Source organism: Plecotus auritus (assembly GCF_963455305.1).
Source record: "Plecotus auritus genome assembly, chromosome: 9".
NCBI lineage: Eukaryota > Metazoa > Chordata > Mammalia > Chiroptera > Vespertilionidae > Plecotus > Plecotus auritus.
Window position 1 is genome coordinate 83,993,820 of NC_137783.1, and position 6,408 is coordinate 84,000,227.

The window sequence follows — 6,408 nt, forward strand, 5'->3', positions numbered from 1 at the left end:
AAAGTCTATTTAGTAAGATATAAGTATTGCTACCCCAGCTTTTCTTTCTTTTTCATTTGCATGAAATGACTTTACTTTTGGTCAGTGTGTATCTATCATTCTCAGGTAGGTTTCTTCTACACTGCCTATATATGGATGGGTCTTTTATTCTTATCCACTCAGCTATCTTATGTCTTTTAATTGGAGCATCTAAGCTATTTATATTTAAAGTGATTATTGATAGGTATGTATTTATTGTCATATTATTATTTTAACTTTGCTCCTTCTTTTTCTTCTTAAAGCAGATCCTTTAACGTTTCTTATAATGTTGCTTTCATGGTAACAAACTTCTTTAGCATTTTCTTGTCTGGGAAGATCTTTATTTCTTCTTTAAGTTTAAATGATAGCCTTGCTGGATAATGTAGTCTTGATTTTCAATACTTTATATATTTCATGCCAATCCTTTCTGACCTGAAATGTTTCTGAGATTTCAGCTGACAGTCTTATGGGAACTCTCATGTAGAAAACTAACTGCCTTTTTAAAATAATGTCTTTAAATATTTTTTTGTCTTTGAACTTTGGCATTTTAATTATGACTTGGTGTGGGCCTCTTTGGGTTTATCTTGTATGAGACTCTCTGAGCTTCCTGGACTTGTGTGTTATTATTATTATTATTTTTACCAGGTTAGGGACATTTTTGGTCATTAATTCTTCAAATAGGTTCTCATTCCCTTGCTCTTTCTCTTATTTTTCTGATATTCCTATGATGTGGATGTTGTTACACTTCATGTTGTTTCAAAGGTCCCTTAAACTATTCTCATTTTTCAAAATTCTTTTTTGTGTTTTTTTTTGTTCTGATTGTTTTTTTTTTAAAATCTTGTCTTCTAAATCACTGATTAAGTTCTCTGCTTTATCCAGCCTATTTATTCCTTCCAGTATATTATTCATTTCAGATATTGTATTCTTCATTTCTGACTAGTCCTTTTTTATGTGAGTTTTTTATTTGTTTATTTGTTTTTTGTCCTTTTTCATGTTGTTGAGCATCCTTATGACCATTACTTTGAACTCTAAATCTGATAAATTGCTGGAAATTTTCTGTATATTTCTTCTGTTCTTTCATTTGGGGCCTGTTTCTTTGTTTCCCTACTTCAGTTGCCTCCTTGTCTTCGTGGGGTGGCCTTACATAGTAAAGTGTTCTGTGTAGTCCATTGGTGCAGTTTTCTTGATCACCTGAGCTGGATGCTCCTAGAATGTCCCTTGTGTGGATTATGTGGACTCTCCTGTTGTAATTGAGTTTTGATTTCTGTTGGCCCTTTTCTGCCTGAGATTGACCATCAGGCTGGCTGACTTTGAGGCTCAACCCTGACCATGACTTGTGAGCTGCTATACAGATGCTGAGCACATGAAGCAGAATTTGCCTCAGCAGTTTTTGGTGCCTGCTGAGATCTCCCTTTGCACATGCCACTTGTGAAGCTTATTGGATCCTGCTCTGATGTTGTCTGTTGGTTCTGGGTCTTTTGGGAGGGACTTTGGTGCAGGCCAATGGCTGACACTGCCTGTGCCTGCTCCTGGACAATCTGTTAGGAGCAGTCTCAATTTGGTTTCTTCTGTATAAATTCTTGGTTATAAGACTTTTTATTCAGCTAGTCTTCAGTTGGTTATTCAGTATGATTGTTCTATAATTTAATTGTAATTCCTATTTGGTCCTGCGAGGAAATGAGTGTAGCTTCCACCTACTCTGCCTGCCATCATGTATTCTCCTCCACATTCCTACTTTAAACACTGTTTAAATTCTTATGGCAATGTCTAAGAACAGAGATGGGTGTTAGCTTTAAGCTATGAAATTAAATTCTTCTACTACAGATTACTGTAATCACAGGCACACAGGGATCCAGTTCAGATCCCCAATACTGTTTCCTATGAGAATGTGGATGCATGATGTCTATACTTGTTCAACCGCTTTTTAAAACTTTCTATGTACTCATTCTTGTTGGCTTGCTTTGCCTCCTTAATTGACCTGCTAATACAACAGCTCCAGTCTGAATACTGAAGGGATGTGAATGAGAACAAATACAGACTATTGGAGATAGAGACAAACCAGATTTTGAATTTGAAAGAACAGATTAAGAAAATTCTGATATATAATCTCTCTCTATGTATTGGTGGAGATTCAAACAGCTTTAGCATAGGTCATATTTTTGGGTTCTCTTTGTTCCCAGTCACACTTACACTACCCAGCTTCACACTGAATGGAGAACACTACATTTTTCATCCACAGAGATGGGCTCTTCAAATTCTGTTCTCCTCTAAAGCCCTGAGAATGCAGCTTGGAGAGCTGTGCAGCAATTGCAGTGGAGTATATCTTCTTGGGCATTTTATTATAAAATCGTGGAATAATAGTCACCTTAATCTAACTATTCACTAATTTTTGAAACGTTCTTCCAATTTTCTGATTAACCAGTGATTGAAAAGGACCATATAGAGACCTCATTGCCTCTTTCAGTTAAGTCACTTGTTCCATTCTTAGAATGGTTTTATTCAATTCCTTCTATTTATTTTCTGTACTCTACTCAGACAGGTATGGAGCTGGAATTTCAACCCATTTCACATATGGCATTGAAACAACACTGAAAGCTTCTCATCCTTGACATAGTGTTGCATAAAACAAGCAACCCATCCATACAAATTGTTCAAATAGTAACTTCCTGGCAAGTTATAAAAATTCAATGAAAAGAAACAAAACAAAAACAGAAAAAAATACCACAAAACCAAAATACAGAGATAAGGCATGTGGCAGAACAGCTGCAATCGATAAAAGCTACATAAACTATCAAGAAGAAGGAAGACACCCCCACCCCATACCACAACCAGATTTATAGCTTAAAACCAGAAGAGACCAGCTGGATCCAACATGGTGCCTAATTTCACCTTACGGTAACTCCTAGCCTCATTTTATGCTCATTTTAATGCATCAGCATGCTCAGTGACACACCCTGCACTGCCATTATCAGAAATGAAAAGCCCATATAAGGACACAACATGGCTAATGTAGTTCCTCTGAGAAATCTCCATTCATTTCCAAGGGAACATTTTAAATATTCCTTTCCTTAATGAAAACCCTATCCCCTGATTAAATGAATCTCAATAAAGGAAGCAAATTACACTAAAGGGAGGCTGCTCTGTGTGTGGAGTAGCCCATTCCCTGTCTCACTGCTTCACTAATAAACTTACTTTTATTTATTTATTTAAAGTTTTAAAAATTTATTTTAGAGATAAAGGGGGGAAGAGAAAGAGAGAGAAACATTAATTTGTTGTTCCGCTTATTTATGCATTCAATGGTTGATTTTTGTATGTGTCCTGAATAGAGATCAAACCTACAACCTTGGCGTATCAGGATGATGTTCCAACCAACTGAGTTATCTTTAAACTCTATGCTGGGTTGTGTTTGAATTCTTTCCTGTGTGAAGCCTCGAACCCACACTGGATCATGGACCCTCAGTCCCTCAGGTCCCAGGACCCCCAGAATGCCTGCATCAATACCACCTCAAAAATCACTACAAAAACATGTTTCCTTCACTGCAAATATTTCAACAGAGCTTATTTCTTATTTAAGGACAGGAACCCTATATTCAATCCTCAGAGTAGACCAAAACCATGCATGGTGAGTGCCACGCAATGTGGTTAATGAAGCCAAGGTGAGAAATAAAAGTCATATGTGGTAGTAATTATGCTGAATTAGCTGCTCTTCTTGGACCAATGGTACAATAGAGAAGAGAGGTGCACTCGTAGGAGAGACAGCTGGGGCAAGTATCTTTTTGAACGCAGAAAGCTTTCCTCTCCCATTAGTAGGAGTGAAAGCATATGTTTGGAGAGAAATAATGAACTATGCTAAATATAGAACATCCTATGCAAATGCTTGTACTTAAGACTGGCTGCTAAATAATGAATGTATACAAATTATAACCATAAAAACAAGAAAGTATAGAAATATAGACAATGAATGCCTTTATAGTAAATGTATTTCAAATGTATGTCTTCATTTTATAGATATGGAAACTAAAGCTTTATGAAGCTAAACATTTGCTCAAGTTTGCACCAGACTTTGATCTTATGTTAAGTGACTCAGGATTCAGGCATGGGATGTCCATCCCCACATCCAGTGTTGGATGAATAAGAGGAACTAACAGGGAGGAAAGCAGGATGAGGTGGTAGACACTGTCTCTCTCCTAAGGACAAACTTGGATCTGAATAAAGTGGCATCTGAGATGAAGCTTGAAGGACAAATAGAAGTTATATAAAAAAATCAGGTCCAGAGCATGGATGCATGGAACAGACTGACAGACCTGAGAGGGGAAGGGCATGGAGGGGAAGAGAAGAGATTAACCAAAGAACATATATGCATATATGCATTGCCCATGGATACAGACAGTAGTGTGATACAGGCCTGGGGCTGGGTGGGGGGGGGGGGCAGGAGAAAATGTAATACTGTCAACAATAAAACAAACAAAACAATCAGGAGGTGGTGGGGCGCTGGCCTTCCCCACCCCTGCCCACTGCTGGTAGGACCCATATGCCACTGCCTCTGAGACACCGTGTCATGGCTTGCATGGAGCACGATGCCTCCCCAAAAAGGGAGGTGATGGAATTAAACTACCCCCCGTCATTGGAAGATTTGGAACCTCTTGGAAAATTAGTATCATTGGATTGCTAAATGTTGGTAAATCTACCTTCTTTAATGTATTAACCAATAGTCAGGCTTCAGCAGAAACCTTCCCCTTCTGCACTATAGATCCTAATGAGAGCAGAGTGCCTGTGCCAGATGAAAGGCTTGATTGCCTTTGCCAGTACCACAAACCAGCAAGCAAAACCCCTGCCTTTCTAAATGTGAAGGACAGGGCACAGCGCTGGTCTTGTGAAAGAAGCTCACAATAGACAAGGCCTGGGAAGTGCCTTTTTATCTCAAGTTAGTGCCTGTGATGGGATCGTTCATCTAACATGTGCTTTTGAAGATAATGGTATCACGCATATTGAAAAAGTATAGATCCTGTTTGAGATATAGAAAAATACACGAAGAGCTTCGGTTAAAAATGAAGAAATTATTGGGTCTAGATAAACTAGAAAAAGTGGCTATGAGAGAAGGAGGTAAAAAACTAAAACCTGAATGACGACATAATGTGAAAAGTTAAGTCCTGGGCTATAGATAAAAAGAAACCTGTTCGCTTCTATTATAATTGGAATGACAAAGCGATTGAACACTTATTTCTGACTTGAAGGCCAATGGTATACTTGGTTAATCTTTCTGAACAAAACTACATTAGAAAGGGAAAAAAATGGTTGATAAAAACTAAAGAGTTTTTTACTGGCCAGTGTGGCTCAGTTAGTTGAGCATCGTCCAGTGCACCAAAAGGTTGTTAATTTGATTTCCGGTCAAAGCACAGGCCCAGGTTGAATTGTGATATGGAGGGCAACCACTTGATGTTTCTCTCTGACGTCGATGTTTCTCTCTCACCCTCTCCTTTCTTCTCTCTCTAAAATCAATAAAAACATATTTCAAAAAATTAAAGAGTTTGTGAACAGGTATGCCCCAGGTACCTTGGTCATTCCTTTCAATGGAGCCTTGGAACTCAAGTTGCAAGAACTGAGTGCTGAGGAGAGACGGAGGTGTCTGCAAGAGAACATGACACAAAGTGCTTTGCCAAAGATCATTAAGGCTGGATTTGCAGCACTCCAACTAGAACACTTTCCACTGCAGCTGGGTGAAGTGCATGCATGGACTCAGAGGGGACGAATGCTCCTCAAGCTGCAGGAAAGATTCACACAGATTTTGAAAGGATTCATTGTGGCTCAAGTAATGAAATACGAAGATTTTAAAGAGGAAGGTTCTGAAAATGCAGTCCAGGCTGCTGAAAAGTACAGACAGCGAGGGAGAAATTATATTGCTGGAGATGGAGATACTATTTTCTTAAAATTTAATATACCTCAGCAACTGAAAGAGAAATAAATTTTAGTTATTACTCAGATAAATGTATAATTTCCAAAAGGCATATGATTTTTTAAAATTAAAATTTCTGAAAACTGAAGGGATAAAGTTGGGGGGATGGGACTCTTCTACAAAAAGATTTAGTTTTATTTGTTTTAAAATCAAAATGCTGTGTACCTCCAATAAAATGCAAGTTCCCTAATGTGAACAGCTTTACTTTTCTCATGATTAAGACCCTACTCCAAATTGTAGAAGCTTTTCAGGAACCATAGTCTTCTCTTGATACTTCATTAATCTCCATCATGTATGCCAAGACTGACACATTTGAGTGTGGACAATGTGGTTGCTCCTTTTTGAATCTACAGGTAATGCATGGTTTATAGTACTCCAGATGTCTACACTCAATAAAACATTTGACAAAAATAAAGAGGTGATAGTAAGGGTTCAGG

The 6,408-nt window shown here is 38.0% G+C and overlaps 1 pseudogene across 1 annotated transcript in view; it reads left to right on the forward strand.

Moving 5' to 3' along the window:
• The window catches only part of LOC308233579 (obg-like ATPase 1), a 28,518-nt pseudogene extending 22,538 nt beyond the window's left edge, over positions 1-5,980 (forward strand). Inside the window, exons 3-4 of the transcript in view lie at positions 4,567-5,345; positions 5,557-5,980. The product of the transcript in view is annotated as an obg-like ATPase 1 (transcript). The remainder of the gene's footprint in view (positions 1-4,566; positions 5,346-5,556) is intronic.
• The last annotated feature ends 428 nt before the right edge of the window (positions 5,981-6,408 follow it).